The 16,569-nt window shown below is 43.5% G+C and overlaps 1 protein-coding gene across 1 annotated transcript in view; it reads left to right on the forward strand.

Annotated features, from left to right (window-relative positions):
• Positions 1 to 335: 335 nt before the first annotated feature.
• LOC126237255 (caspase-1-like) overlaps positions 336 to 16,569 on the forward strand; it is a 101,982-nt gene continuing 85,748 nt past the window's right edge. The window contains exon 1 of the mRNA XM_049947172.1: positions 336 to 493. The gene's annotated coding sequence lies outside the window, so the exon portion shown is untranslated. The remainder of the gene's footprint in view (positions 494 to 16,569) is intronic.

A 16,569-nucleotide genomic window follows, 5' to 3' on the forward strand; every position in this document is an offset into this window, starting at 1 on the left:
TTGTGCTCTGTCTCTACCTACCTAGTCGGCGGCTGAATGCTTCTTTCCTTTTCCAGTTAGGTTAATGTTCAATTATTGTTTCTACGGTGAGCAATGTTAATTTCAGAAAAAAATCGTGATTTCCTGCCAGCTTGCGTAATACTGGAGCACGTGTGGTGGAACCCAGTGACTGCTATTCGTAGTTAGCACAGTCGGCTACTTCCCTGTTAGCATTCTTCGTTCTCTGAACGCGGCGTATTTGCGCGCCAATACACCGGCCTTCTTCTGATGTGTGTTGCCAGTGAACTCGTTTGCCGGCCGTGAGAAGACCGATATCGTGTATCACAGATAAGGATGGCCCGCCATACCGATACACAGAGCACATCGCATCCCGACGGCACAACGACGCCGTCGTTCCATCGATAGAATCACACTCGCAGTGTCTGTCACTTGCAGTCGTCATTCGGCTGCCAAGCTAGACAGGCGGTGATTTGACTACAGGACAATCGCTAAGGTAAGGAAATATCACCACGACAGACGTGACGACATTACAATTCGTATTGTCCAACAGCTATATCCCGGCAGTGTGCTAAGCACGAAGGTATTTTTATTTATTTGTTTATTTTTCATTTAGAAGTATCTTCTGCAGTTCCCAACTAAGTTACTGCATCTACATTTACGTACAAACTTTGCAAATCACATTGAAGTGCATGGCAGAGGATGCTTAGCACTGAAGCACATATTAGTGTTTTTCGTGTTCTAATAGCGAAAAAATTCATTGCTTGATGCCCCTGTAATTAGTCTAATCTTCTCATCGCGGTCCCCACTCGTACATTAAGTAGGTGTTTAAAGTATATTCCAGCGTTCCTCGGTTAGTACAGGTTCCTGAAACATTGTAAGTAGGCTTTCGTGGGATAATTAGCATCCGTCAAGCTTCTGGCAATTCAGGCTTTTAAGCATTTCCGTGACGCTCGCCTTTGAGTCAAACAAACCTGTGACCATTCGTGCTGCCGTTCTTTGTATACATTCAATAACCACTGCCAGTTCTATCTTCAATGTGTCCTGCACACTCGAGCAGTATTCTAAGATGCGTCGCATTAGTATTTTTTAAGCAGACTCCTAGTATCCCGCCAATGAACCGGAGTTTGCCACCTGCTTTATCTGCGACTGAGCCTATGGGCTCATTCCACATCATGTCCATACAGATTGTTACATCCACGTATGTGAGTTGACTGATTCCAGTTGTAACTCGTTCATATTTTAATCATAGACTGCTACTTTTCTTGCTTTAGTCACACGTGTAGTTTTACATTTCTGTACCTCTAATGCCTGGATATCTGTGCAGCTTTTTTCAAGACACCACCGTGGAAACTTTGCATTACATAGCTACATATTCTCCTACGTTCAGATGCAATCTTTGATACTTTAGGTACTTTTCATTTCTATCCGTACAGGCTTGAAATTCTAGTAATAAAATAGATAGAGGGAGAAAGACTGTGAACTACGGTTGAGTTGATAAGTCTGGTAAATTTCCTTGGAAGAACGAAACATTTTTGAAGTGCCTTCGTGGTTGATAAGTATGATTATTCCAAGGATCGTGTGAAGAATTTCAATAATGTATAGCGTACAATTGATTGTTGACAGCGTCTGAATTGGTCAATGTGTAGACTGCAATTGAAAATGGAAAAAACAGAATTCCGTGCTGTTATTAAACATTTTCATTTGAAGGGTTGGATTGCTGCACAAACCACAACAGAAGTGGATTAAGCTCACGCGGACTCCTTCATCACTGAGAACCATTTGCTTTTGGGTTAAAGAATTTAAACGTATTCGGTCAAGCACCAGCCGTCGAATGAGGCCACAATAAAAGTAACCATTGACAAAATCCATGATTTGGTAATGCAAGACCGCCAAATTAAAATTCATGAGATTCCTGAGATTGTCGGCATCTCAGATTAGCGAGTGTGTAACATTCTGCACGGATAGTTGGCTTTTTGTGCGAGGTGAGAGCTGCGATCGCTTACAGTCGACCGAAAGCGCATCCGGCACAATCTACATCCACGTGGATTGCAAATCACACTTAAGTGCCTGGCAGAGGATTCATCGAACCACCTTCACAATAATTCTCTATTATTCCAATCTCGAACAGCTCGCCGGAAAGACGAACACCTATATCTTTCCGTGCGAGCTCTGATTTCCTTATTTTATTATAATGATGGCGTCAACAAGATATTTTCGCATTCGCAGATGGGAGTTGGTGATCGAAATTTCGTGAGAAGATTCCGCCGCAAAGAAAAGCGCCATTGTTTTAATGATTTCCACCCCAAATTCTGTATCATGTCAGGAACACTCCCCTATTTCGTGATAATACAAAACATGCTGCCTTTCCTTGAACTTTCTTGATATTCTCCATTAATCCCATCTGCTTAGGGTCCCAGACCGCGCAGCAGTATTCCAGAGGAGGACGGACAAGCGTAATGTGGGCAATCTCCTTAGTAGAACTGTTACATTTTCTAAGTGTCTAAGTGTCAGTCTTTGGTTTGCATTCCCCACAATATTTTCTGTGTGGTCTTTCCCATTTACATTGTTCGTAATTGTAATTTTTAAGTACTTAGTTGAATTTACGCACTTTAGATCTGACTGATTTATAGTGTAATCGAAGTTTAACGGATTCCTTTTAGCACTCATATGGATGACCTCACACCTTTCATTATTTAGGTCAAATTCCAGGTTTTGGACCATTCAGATGTCTTTCCTAAATCGTTTTGAAACTTGTTTTGATATTCTGATGAGTTTATTAGACGATAAACGTCACCATCGTCTGCAAACAACCTAATTCCCCTGCTCAGATTGTCTCCTCAATCTTTTATGTAGATAAGGAACAGCAGAGGACGTATAACACTACTTTGATGAACGCCAGACGCGCGGTTCTAGGCGCTACAGTCTGGAACCGCGTGACCGCTACGGTCGCAGGTTCGAATCCTGCCTCGGGCATGGATGTGTGTGATGTCCTTAGGTTAGTTAGGTTTAAGAAGTTCTAAGTTCTAGGGGACTGATGACCTCAAATGTTGAGTCCCATAGTGCTCAGAACCATTTGAACCATTTTTGGAACGCCAGAAATCACTTCCGTTGTACTCCATGGCTTTCCGTCAATTACTACGAAATGTGACCTCTCTGAAGGAAAGTCACGAATCCAGTCATACAACTGAGATGATATTCCATTAGCACGCGATTTCACTACAAGTCGCTTGTGCGGTATAGTGTCAAAAACGTTTTGGAAATCTATAAATACGGAATCAATTTAAAATCCCTTGTCAATAGCACTCAACACTTCGTGTGTGTAAAGAGCTAGTTGTGTTTCACAAGAACGATGTTTTTTAAATCCGTGTTGATTGTGCATGAATAGACAGTTCTCTTCGACGAAATTCGTAATGTTCGAATGCAATATATGATCCAAAATCCAGCTGCATATTGACGTTAATGATATAGACATATAATTTAATGGGTTACTCCTACGAACTTTCTTGAAAGGCTGTGTTCAGTAACTCTGTTTTCGCAGCACTGTCGTCGACAATATTTCCATTGCTATCGCGCAGGAAGTGCATTTACTGGTCTTGCCCCCTAGCAGACTTTATATAGCACACAATCTCTTTGGTTTTTCTGACAGGTTTTGAGATAAAGTATCGTTGTGGAAACTGTTATAAGCATCTTTCATTGACGTACGCGCTAAATTTCGAGCTTCTGTAAAAGATCGCCAATCTTGGAGATTTTGCGTTCGTTTAAATGTGGCATGCTTTTTTCGTTGTTTCTGCAGCAGTGTTCTGATCTGTTTTGTGTACCAAGGGGTATAGTTCAACAAAATGTCTGGCGATGTTTAATCGCAATACGTAGGACATTTTGCGCCAGTTTGTGACTGTTGGTGAAACCTGAATTCATCATTACACACCAGGGTCAAAACGGCAGTCAAAACAATGGACAAATTCTGGTGGAAGGGCACCGAAGAAGGCGAAGACCATTTAGTCAGCTGTTAAGGCGAGGGCCACTGTTTTTTGGGATTTCGAAGGAATAATCCTCACAGATACCATGGAAAAGGCACAACCACAACGGAACCTATTATGCTTCACTGTTTGATCGTTTGAAACTTGCTTTGGCTGAAAAAAGGCCAAGATTGGCACGCAAAAATGTGCTGTTTCACCGGTATAATGCACCATCCCACACATCAGCGATGCCAATGGCGAAAGCGCAAGTTCCTCATCCACCCTATTCATCAGAATTAGGCCAAAATGACTTCTTCTTGTTCCCTAACATGAAACCTTGCTGGGAAGAAATTTTCATCAGCCTTGGAAGTGATAGTTGCAGTCAACGAGTATTTTGCAGAATGTGACAGAATCTATTTTTCCGATGGGCCGAAAAAGTCTGAAGATCACTGGACCCTGTGTATACTCAAAAGAGACAACTGCTAGAAGTAAAGTGAATTGTCTACGTAACATTTTTCTTGCTTTTTTTTATCAGACTTATCAGGCCGCCCTCGTACAATGTGTGTTTCAACTTCATGGTAGTTACTCAATTGTTTCAATTAAACTTCCTGGCAGGTTAAAACTGTGTGCCCGACCGAGACTCGAACTCGGGACCTTTGCCTAAATTGTATCGACCTTTTGCTAGAAATAATACACCTACTTACGAGTGTGCTTTAACATTGGCGAATAAAACCAAGTAATTTATTTTGTACATATATATTTTACTCTTATCAGTATTTGAAATGTCAGAGATTTATGTCCGCTTCATAAGTTACGCGCTGTTAAGCTATTAATTTCGAGATTGTTCTGACTCATTAGGAATTAAATACTTGTCAGCAAAGAAAACCGCGTTTTTTCGAGATTTTCCAGCAGTTTCTATTGGTGTAGAGCAGGTTTAGTACTTCGTAATAGGACGAGGTTTAGAAGTAGTTCGTGCGGAAGTGCACAAGAAAACTTACAGGAGCCGAACGTACTCGAATAATTGATGTCACATGCCTCCTCGCTAGATTCTTCACTTTTGTCTGTATCATGCGCTGGACAGAATTGTGCATACTCCATTTACCTGCTGCGATATTTGCCACTATTGTATCACATTGGTGGTTTACCTCTTCTCTGGAAAAGCGGAGAAAGTCGGAATACGGAAGATATCTATTTACAAGAGTGTTAGCGCAATTTGCGGTCGCAGTTGCAACTGAGCTGTGATATGTTTGAGCTGTTGCTGATTACATAAATGTATAAACTGTCGTCGCCAATTACACTGTAAGCTACGAAGATGCAATATTCCGCCCACAGTGGACCATGCCTAAAATGATATTGTGAATTTAGCAACTTTAGTCGTCGTAAACAGTGTTCCTCTAATTAATGTAGTTATTTGCAGTGTATGCTATGGTCGACACACGCCACGCTGTACCGAAGGTCACCTAAAGAAGTGTCCGATGTGGCATCTAGGGGAACCCGACAGACATTACGCATGAGCAAGGAAACCAATATAATAGTGACCGTCGTCTGCGTTACATTAACCTAGGCTGTTAATCCGTCCGTTTTGGTGTTACCAGTTTCGTAGCGCGTCACGTTAATCTCATTGTCAACGTAACTGTGTGATAATGAATCCTGCAAATATAGTGAGCATGATTGTCAGCCATTACAAACACAAAAGAAGATCCACAGAATTACAGTAAAGGAGATAAATGCAGCAGCATTCGTAATCAGTGTGTCAGATGAAACAGTGGCAACCAATGATAATAACATACGAGTACATCACGAAAATACAATAGACTATATTGTGAAAAAACTTTTGCATGTTCCAGGATCTGATAGTGACGAAGAGTTGTTACGAAATGATGGAAGCCAGTCGTCTGCTTATCTGCCAAGCCCACTGAAGAGGAAGAAGTGGGATGATATAACCTTTGAAAAGGCAAAGGAGATAATTGCATTCCGGTATTTAGGGGAAACTGAAATATTAGGCTTCAATACAGTACAGAAACGATATCGTGTGGTGCAAGACATAGGCCTACGCCATCTACGATAATTACGTCACGTGGTAGAGAAATGGGAGGAAGGCCAGGACTCAAAACTTAAGCTGCTTCACGATTACGTAGATGAAAAATTCAGGTTGGCGGCAACTGTTGTAGGCGCTAATGTTCACGACAGGGATATTCGTGCTTGGTGTTTTGTTAACGCCCGAGAAATAGGACTGGCTCGATTCACTGGATCTGTCCATGGATTAATTGCAAGGTTTAAATGGAGACACATCTTGGCTCCCGGGCAATAACAAAATATGTAACCACTAAAGCCTGGAATACAAATGGTGACGTGAATGAAAGACGTGACAGATTTCGCAAGGAGGTAACGTCCTTAATGAACGCCATGTAACTATACGGATTTATAACACCGATCGGAGTGGTGTACGGAACGAACTTCACTCATCGCGAAATCCGCATTTCAAGGGAGAAAAGTCGGTAGAACTTCGATGATCGTACAACTCAATCTTACACCATCCAACCCGTTACGTCGGCAAGTGAATGCGTGCTTCCAAAGATGCTGGTAATTTACCAGGGACCTAGAGGTAAGTTTGGAATGCGAGTAGTGCAACGCATGCTGAAACCGCAAAATCTGATCCAAGTTGCCTCGAAGTCCGGCCTAATCACGAAACAAATACTGACGCGATTCTTTCAAGATGTCAACTTCCCATACGCAGCGAAGGAATCTCTTCTTCTGGTTCATTTGCGAGGTGTATATCGTGACAGGGCTCATATCGATGCTATCCGACCGCAAAACTCGGTGTACACATTTCAGACCGTCCCTCCTTGATGAGCATCTTACGTTCACCCACTTGATGTACTATTTTCCAACAGTTCAAGGCGGAGGTGAAGCGGATTGAAGATCACAGTATCCATAACGACAATCAGCTCACACCACCGTCGAGGTTTCAACGTCGTTCTACACAATCAGTTCTATTCTCCAGTCCTCGCAGACTTTGTTCGCTACTCCTGGACTGTAGATGGGTATGATGACTTCAAACCAGAGAGTATTCAGACATCGCCCGAACGTATTTTTGGTGTTCAAAAGCAGTGTGACTCGGAAAACTGCATCATGAGAGCATTCATGAAGTTCGTCTGCTGTTAACGGCATTTTATACTCTGTGGTCACATTCATCCTCGTAATATTTCGCCAAGAGCTACCAGCAACCCATTTTTTGAACTCGATGACTGAACATACGTATAACTGTCAAGTTCAGTGTAATTTTCGATTACAAATACTGTGCGCTTATTTGTAATATACATGTAAAAGTCTTACACGCTTCTTTGTTGCGATTGCAGTCGCGGCTTGCGCTAATTCCCTTGTTAGTTGTGATGAATACCTGAGTGCCCCTTTAACGACAATGCGTGAATGGATCTATTTTCTTTCTTGACTTTCGTTATTAACCCTACCACACCGTAATCAGATTTCCTCTTCAATGCCTAATTGCTCCACAGCACTATTATCAGCTAAAATTTGTTTTCCTCCATTACCTGATAAATAACATAAACGTTGCTTAATTGTGGTTGCTTCTGCAGCACAAACGTAACTGAATTGTTACAATGAAAACTTTTTCGTTATCTGTAAGGCGGGGAAATACTTATAATATCGGCAACCAACGCCCAGGTGTGCTTTGGAACCACAGCACAGATATGCTGCAAATCTGGCTATCCTCTTTATTCACACGTTGCGTTGTTTCCCATAGCCGCCGAGGAAAATAATTTCTGCGCCACCCTTGTCAACCTCTTTCTATACCTGCATCTACGTACATATTCCGCAAGCCACCGTGTGGTGCATGGCAGAGGGTACCGTGTTCCACTAATAATGATTTCCTTTTGTTCCACTCGCAAACAGAGCGAGGAAAAACTATTGTCTATATGCCTTCGAATGAGCCGTAATTTCTTTTTCTTATCTTCGTGGTCCTTAAGCGAAATGTGTACGTTGTCGGCAGTGTTCTACAGTCAGCTTCAAATGCCAGTTCCCTAAATTTTCTCATTAATGTTTCGCGAAAAGAACGTGGCCTTCCCTCCAGGGATTCCCATTTGAGTTCATGAATCATCTCCGTAATACTAGCGCGTTGATCTAACCTACCATAAACAAATCTAACAGCCGCCTCTGAATTGCTTCGATGTCTTCCTTTAATCTGACCTGGTGGAGATCCCAAACACAAAAATTACTCAAAAATGGGACGCACTAATGTTCTATACGCGGTCTCCTATATCGATGAGTTCCACTTTCCTAAAATTCTCCCAGGTAACCGAAGTTGGTCATTCGCCTACTCTACTACAATCCTTACGCGCTCGTTTCATTTCACATCGATTTGAAACGTTACGCCTAGATGGGTGTTACAAGCAGCACACGACTAATGCTGTATTTGAACATTAGGGATTGATTTTCCTACTCATCTGGATTAATCTACATTTTTATACATTTTGAGCAAGCTGCCATTCATCACACCAACTAGAAATTTATCTGTTGATCCATGGTGGAAATGGGACAGCGAGTGGTCACATATTTACCAAAGAAAAATTTCTAACCAGCTGTATGTTTTCAGAAGTTGTTATTTTGTTATGCTGACCAGTTTCGAGATCTCATTAATGCCATCTTCAGACCGCTATGCACTTCATGTGTAGAGAATCAGATACGGCGATGCCTATACAGGGTGGTCCATTGATCGTGAGCGGACCAAATATCTCACGAAATAAGCGTCAAACGAAAAAACTGCAAAGTACGAAACTTGTCTAGCTTGAAGGGGGAAACCAGATGGCGCTATGGTTGGCCCGCTAGATGGCGCTGCCATAGGTCAAACGGATATCAACTGCGTTTTTTTTAATAGTAACCCCCATTTTTATTGCATATTCCTGCACTACGTAAAGAAATATGAATGTTTTAGTTGGACCACTTTTATCGCTTTGTGATACATGGCGCTGTAATAGTCACAAACATATGGCTTACAATTTTAGACGAAAAATTGGTAACAGGTAGGTTTTTTAAATTGAAATACGGAACGTAGGTACGTTTGAACATTTTATTTCGGTTGTTCCAGTGTGATACATGTACCTTTTGTGAACTTATCATTTCTGAGAACGAATGTTGTTACAGCGTGATTACCTGTAAATACCACATTAATGCAATAAATGCTCAAAACGCTGTCCGTCGACCTCTATGCCTTTGGCGAGACGTGTAACGACATTCCTCTCAACAGCGAGTAGTTCGCCTTCCGTAATGTTCGCACATGCATTGACAATGCGCTGACGCATGTTGTCAGGCGTTGTCGGTGGATCACGATAGCAATATCCTTCAACTTTCCCCACAGAAAGAAATCCGGGGACGTCAGATCCGGTGAACGTGCGGGCCATGGTATGGTGCTTCGACGACCAATCCACCTGTCATGAAATATGCTATTCAATACCGCTTCAACCGCACGCGAGATATATGCCGGACATCCATCATGTTGGAAGTACATCGCCATTCTGTCGCGCATTGAAACATCTTGTAGTAACATCGGTAGAACATTACGTAGGAAATCAGGATACATTGCACCATTTAGATTGCCATTGATAAAATGGGGGCCAGTTATCCTTCCTCCCATATTGCCGCACCATACATTAACCCGCCAAGGTAGCTGATGTTCCACTTTTCGCAGCCTTCGTGGATTTTCCGTTGCCAAATGGAATGACGCTTCGTCGCTAAATAGAACGCGTGCAAAAAATCTGTCATCGTCCCGTAATTTCTCTTGTGCCCAGTGGCAGAACTGTACACGACATTCAAAGTCGTCGCCATGCAGTTCCTGGTGCATAGAAATATGGTACGTATGCAATCGATGTTGATGTAGGATTCTCAACACCGACGTTTTTGAGATTCCCGATTCTCGCGCAATTTGTCTGCTACTGATTTGCGGATTGGCCGCGACAGCAGCTAAAACACTTACTTGGGCATCACCATTTGTTGCAGGTCGTGGCTGACGTTTCACACGTGGCTGAACACTTCCTGTTTCCTTAAATAGCGTAACTATCCGGCGAACGGTTCGGACACTTGGATGATGTCGTCCAGGATACCGAGCAGCATACATAGCACACGCCCGTTGGGCATTTTGATCACAATAGCCATACATCAACACGATATCGACCTTTTCCGCAATTGGTAAACGGTCCATTTTAACACGGGTAATGTATCTCGAAGCAAATACCGTCCGCACTGGCGGAATGTTACGTGATACCACGGTCTTATACGTTTGTGACTATTACAGCGCCATCTATCACAAAGCGAAAAAAGTGGTCCAACTAAAACATTCATATTTCTTTACGTAGTACAGGAATATGTAATAAACAATGGGGGTTCCTATTTTAAAAAACGCAGTTGATATCCGTTTGACCTATGGCAGCGCCATCTAGCGGGCCAACCATAGCGCCATCTAGTTTCCCCCTTCAAGCTAGACGAGTTTCGTTCTTTGTAGTTTTTTCGTTTGATGCTTATTTCGTGAGATATTTGGCCCGGTCACTATCAATGGACCACCCTGTAATACGGGAGTCATCAATACTTGGATTCTGTGCTGATTCTCTGTACATGGAGTACATAGGGGCTTGAAGATGACATTGAGGAAATCCCAAAATTGACCGTGAAAACAAAGTAACAAATTCTGAAAACATACGACTCTATGGTGCTATTTCTTTGGTAAACCAGAAATTTTGTTTTACGTCATCTTGTATCGCCCTACAGTCACTCCACGAGAACACCCTCCCCTAAACCATAGTGCCATTAGCAGACAACCGCAAACTGCTGCTCACCCTGTCCGTCAGGTAATTTATGTATATACAGAATAACAGCCGCCCTATCACACTTGCCTGGGGCGCTCCTGATGTTACTCTTGTCTCAGAGGAACACTCGTTATCGAGGACAACGTACGGGTTTTAAGCGAGAGTAATTTAGTGGAATGTAGCCTTGTATGAAAGTGAAACGTGACCGTAAAACAGTTCAGGCAAGAAGAGGATAGAAGGTTTTGAAATGTGATGCTATAGAAGAATGCAGATTAGATACATACATCGAACAACAAATGAGTAGGTACTGAATCGAACTGGGAAAAAAGAAATTTACAGCAAAATTTGACTAAAAGGATGAATCGGTTGATAGGACATGCCTTGAGGCGTGGAGGAGTCGTCAGTTTGGTAATGCAAGTGTTGGGAGGTAAACGTTTTAAAGGGAGACCAAGAGGTGAACACAACATGCCAGGTTCAAATACATGTAGGTCGCGGTAGTTACGCAGAGATGAAGAAGCTTCCACAGGATAGAGCAGCATGAAGAGCTGCATTAAACCAGTCTTCGGACTGAAGACCACAACAACAATAACAGCAACTTAAAAATAATATACACTCATCTAACGTCTCTTGTCTCTCCAGAAACACAGTGCATCGGAAAGTTTGGCACAGTGTAAGGTGGAAACGTAGTAAAGCCGCTCCTTCCTCTAATTACACGTCTGCTTCGTGCCGTTAACAGTATTTTCACCCTAAGATGCAGAAATGTTTTCTTCGCTGCCGTGGAAAACCTTCTGAAACATAGAACATAAACTTCGAAAATAGCGATAAGGGAGCCCTAGTTTTCTTCAAAGAGCCAAATAAACTCGCGTTAAGGGATATCTGCTCTCTGCGGGGTCCACGAGAAATACGGATCCCGCAAAGAACTTGTGACGTCACACTAATCAGCTTGTCCGCCACACTTCCCATCGCTCGGCTAGGTGCAGGGCTCACAGGAAATCAATGTGTAATAGAAAAGGTACCCGCTAAAAGTCTTAAGTCTGCTATCGAGAGCTTGCTTGCATTTAAATGCGCAGTCAAGAGTAAACTCGCCTGAAATATGTAGTTACTCGGCCCCCGCTGCTGGTACTCGTAAGGCCTGCAGTACGCGCCACAGCCTGTCTTTCTCGTGGGCCTCGCCTCCCTCCTAATTATGACTCGCGAGGGAAATTGCTTACTACGAAGTGGATCGAAAATGTTCTCGGTGACCATTGCTAGAAGAGGTCCCTGTGTCAATATACCCTTGATTTGGTGGTCTGTTGCAACTGCCTTCCGGTCGGTAGGCCAAGCGGTTCTAGGCGCTTCGGTCTGGAACCGCGTGTCTGCTACGGTCGCAGGTTCGAATCCTGCCTCGGGCATTGATGTGTGTGATGTCCTTAGGTTAGTTAGGTTTAAGTAGTTCTAAGTTCTAGGGGACTGATGACCTCAGATGTTAAGTCCCATTGTGCTCAGAGCCATTTGAACCATTTGGAGCAACTGCCTATATGTACTGGGTGATCAAAAAGTCAGTATAAATTTGAAAACCGAATAAATCACGGAATAATTTAGATAGAGAGGTACAAATTGACACACATGCTTGGAATGACATGGCGTTTTATTAGAACCAAAAAAATACAAATGTTCAAAAAATGTCCGACAGATGGCGCTTCATCTGATTAGAATAGCAATAATTAGCATAACAAAGTAAGACATAGCAAAGATGATGTTCTTTACAGGAAATGCTCAATGTGCCCACCATCATTCATCAACAATAGCTGTAGTCGATGAATAATGTTGTGAACAGCACTGTAAAGTATGTCCGGAGTTACGGTGAGGCATTGGCGTCGGATGTTGTCTTTCAGCATCCCTAGAGATGTCGGTCGATCACGATACACTTGCGACTTCAGGTAATCCCAAAGCCAATAATCGCACGTACTGAGGTCTGGGGACCTGGGAGGCCAAGCTTGACGAAAGTGGCGGCTGAACACACGATCATCACCAAACGACGCGCGCAAGAGATCTTTCGCGCGTCTAGCAAAATGTGGTGGAGCGCCATCCTGCATAAACATCGTACGTTCCAGCAGGTGTTTATCAGCCACGCTGGGGATGATGCGATTCTGTAACATTTCGGTGTACCTCTCACCCGTCACGGCAGCAGTTTTGCTGTCCAACGCCATCTGTCAGACATTTCGTGAACTTTGTTTTTTTTTTTTTTTGTTCTAATAAAAACCCATGTCATTCCAAGCATGTGTATAATTTTTACCTCTCTATCTACATTATTCCGTGGTTTATTAAGTTTTCAAATTTATACTGACTTTTTGATCACCCTGTATATACACTGAAGAGCCAAAGAAACTGGTACACCTGGCTAAAATCACGTAGGGCCCCAGCGAGCGCGCAGAAGTGCCGCAGCAGGACGTGACATGGACTCGTATAATGTCTGAAGTAGTGCTAGAGGGAACTGACACCATGAATCCTGCAGGGCTGTCCATAAATTCGTAAAGAGTACGAGGGGGTGGAAATCTCAACAGCACGTGGCAAGACATCCCAAATATGCTCAATAACGTTAATGTCTGGGGATTTTGGTGGCAACCAGAAGTTTTTAAACTCAGAAGAGTGTTCCTGGAACCACTGTGTAGCAATTCTGGACGTCTGGGGTGTTGTAATATCCTGCTGGAATTTCCCAAGTCTGTCGGAATGCACAGTGGATGTGAATGGATGCAGGTGATCAGGCAGGATGCTTACGTACGTGTCACCTGTCAGAGCCGTAGCTAGACGTATCAGGGGTCCCATTTCACTCCAAACTGCACACGGCCCACACCATTACAGAGCCTCCACCAGCTTGAACAGTTCCCTGCTGACATCCAGGGTCCATGGATTCATGAAGTTGTCTCAGTACCCGTACACGTCCATCCGCTCGATACAATTTGAAACGAGACTCGTCCGACCAGTCAACATGTTTCCAGTCATCAACAGTCCAATGTCGGTATTGACGGGCCCAGGCGAGGCGTAAAGCTTTATGTCGTGCAGTCATCAAGGGTACACGAGTGGGCCTTCGGCTCCGAAAGCCCATATCGATGATGTTTCGCTGAATGGTTCGCACGCTGACACTTTTTGATGGCCTAGCATTGAAATCTGCAGCGATTTTCGGAAGGGTTGCACTTCTGTCACGTTAAACGATTCTCTTCAGTCGTCGTTGGTCCCGTTCTTGCAGGATCTTTTTCCGGCCGCAGCCATGTCGCAGATTTGATGTTTTACCGGATTCCTGATATTCACGGTACACTCGTGAAGTGGACGTACGGGAAAATCACCACTTCATCGCTACCTCGGGGATGCCGTCTCCCATCGCTTGTGCGCCAGCTATAACACCACATTCAAACTCACTTAAATCTTGATAACCTGCCATTGTAGCAGCAGTAACTGATGAAACAACGGCGCCTTTTTTTTATATATATATAGAGGTGGAGCCCCTCCACGCCCACACCGGCATGATGGCCAACACAAAAGGTCTACTGCCATCTCTGCATAAGAGTTAGTATTCACTAAAGTGAGGTGTCGCAGGATGTGGGTATTGCGATGTTTGCGTACGTCTGGTTAAGATTAACCATTAATACGCGCTCATCTGGAGATAGATTGGTCGAAATCTGACGAAGGGTAGCGGTTTTAAGGGTAGAGGAAAAAAAGTGCCAAGGCAAGAGCCAAGGGAAAAAAACCTCTGCGATAGTTAGGTCGGGTGGTAAGAGTAGTAGCGGTTGTCTTGCTGCCTGCGATAGGTTGTGCAAGGATAGGCTTTGTTAGTAGTGAGTATCATGCATGTCGATACCTTGACGTTGTGCGTTTGTGCTGCTCGGCGGCTGGCGCTGGGTGCTGGTACAGAGTCCTCGTTCAGCGTCCTGCAACCTGCAACAGTTAGGTTTGTTATCGATCTTGTGTCCGATAGGTCATATACCGGAAGCACAGTGTGAGGGGATGTTGGCAGATTGTTTGTGCGTCTGTGGGCGAGCTCGTCGGTGTCCCTGCTGTGGCCTGTTGGTCGGCTCTAATAGCAGCTGGTAGTTGCCAGTCAGTGTTGCTGATATGCAGGGGCTTACCGACGTTTGTCGCTGTTTGCGTATGTTAGTTTACCATAGGTGGCTATGCCCTAGCTAGCAGTGTCTTTGGCCGCTTGTGCTTCCACCTGTGGTTGTGGTTCTTCACGTTCACATCTACGACGTACTAGGCTCTAACCCAAGCTATTTGCTTGGGCGAGTCAGATTGCGTATCAATTTTTGAAGAGAGATGTTAAATCCGTCTCCTCGTGTACTCCTTCACAACGGCGCCAGACGTTTGTTGTCTTATATAGGTGTTGCCGACCGCAGTGCTGTATTCTACCTGTTTACATATATCTGTATTTGAGTACAAATGCCTATACCAGTTTCTTTGGCGCTTCAGTGTATGATCAGTACCCGAACTATCTACAGCTTCAATAGTTAACTAATGAGAAAGAACGTTATCTAAGGTTGGAATAAAATAGGTACTATGAATTACGAACAACTTAAATTGGATGGAACACATAAAAAATGTGGGGAAGGCTCACCAAAGCCTACGTTTTATTGGCAGGACACTTAGAAAATATAACAGTCCTGCTAAGGAGACTGCCTACACTACGCTTGACCGTCCTCTTTTAGAATACTGCTGCGCGGTGTGGGATCCTTACCAGATAGGACTGACGGAGTACATCGAAAAAGTTCAAAGAAAGGCAGCACGTTTTGTACTATCGCGAAATATGGGAGAGAGTCACAGAAATGATACAGGATTTGGGCTGGAAATCATTAAAAGAAAGGCGTTTTTCGTTGCGACCAATCTTCTCACGAAATTCCAATCACCAACTTTCTCCTCCGAATGCGAAAATATCTTATTGGTACCGACCTACCTAGGGAGGAACGATCACCACGATCAAATAAGGGAAGTCAGAGCTCGTACGGAAAGATAAAGGTGTTCATTCTTTCCGCGCGATATACGATATTGGAATAATAGAGAATTCTGAAGGTGGCTCGATGAACCCTCTGTCAGGCACTTGATTTGGTGATTTGCAGAGTATCCATGTTGATGTAGACGTAGATGTACTAGACTCTCATTCGGAAGTAGTGGGATTCAAATCTCCGTCTGGCTATTCAAAACTATGTATTTTATGGTTTCCCTACAATCACTTCATGTGAATGGTATCATAATTCCTGCAACAGGGGTACCACACATCTCTTTCTCCGTTTGTGTTCGTCTGCGCCAGCACTCCGCTGCTCATTACCTCACCGTCAATGGGATGTTAAAGTCTAATCCCCGTTAGTCGCTTCCTATCCATTGTCCTTTCTGTGAATAACGCCACATTTTCTGTAACTTTGTCTGCAATACATCCCCAGATCTTCAACCTATCTTTTCCGAACTTTTTCTAACAGCAGATCGTTGCAAACTCTATATTAGATTCTCTGCTGACACGATGTTGCAGTATGTCTGAACGATTCATTTAGACGCCTACTACGAAAGTAGTAGACTACGAGGGTAAAACCTGTAGGGGAAACCGAGATTGGAATACATCTATAAAATAATTGCTGCTCAGAGATGAAAATGTTGGCACCAGAGAGCAAATCGTCGCAGGACGCATCAAACCAGTCAAAATACTGACGGCTAAAAAGAAAAAAAAAAAGAAAAACAGAGAGAGAGAGAGAGAGAGAGAGAGAGAGAGAAACTTTGAGTCCTCTGCAAGTTTAGCTCGGACTGCTCAAGCGGTTGTACGCTGCTCACAAAGACAC

Source organism: Schistocerca nitens, chromosome 2 (assembly GCF_023898315.1).
Source record: "Schistocerca nitens isolate TAMUIC-IGC-003100 chromosome 2, iqSchNite1.1, whole genome shotgun sequence".
Classification (NCBI taxonomy): Eukaryota; Metazoa; Arthropoda; class Insecta; order Orthoptera; family Acrididae; genus Schistocerca; species Schistocerca nitens.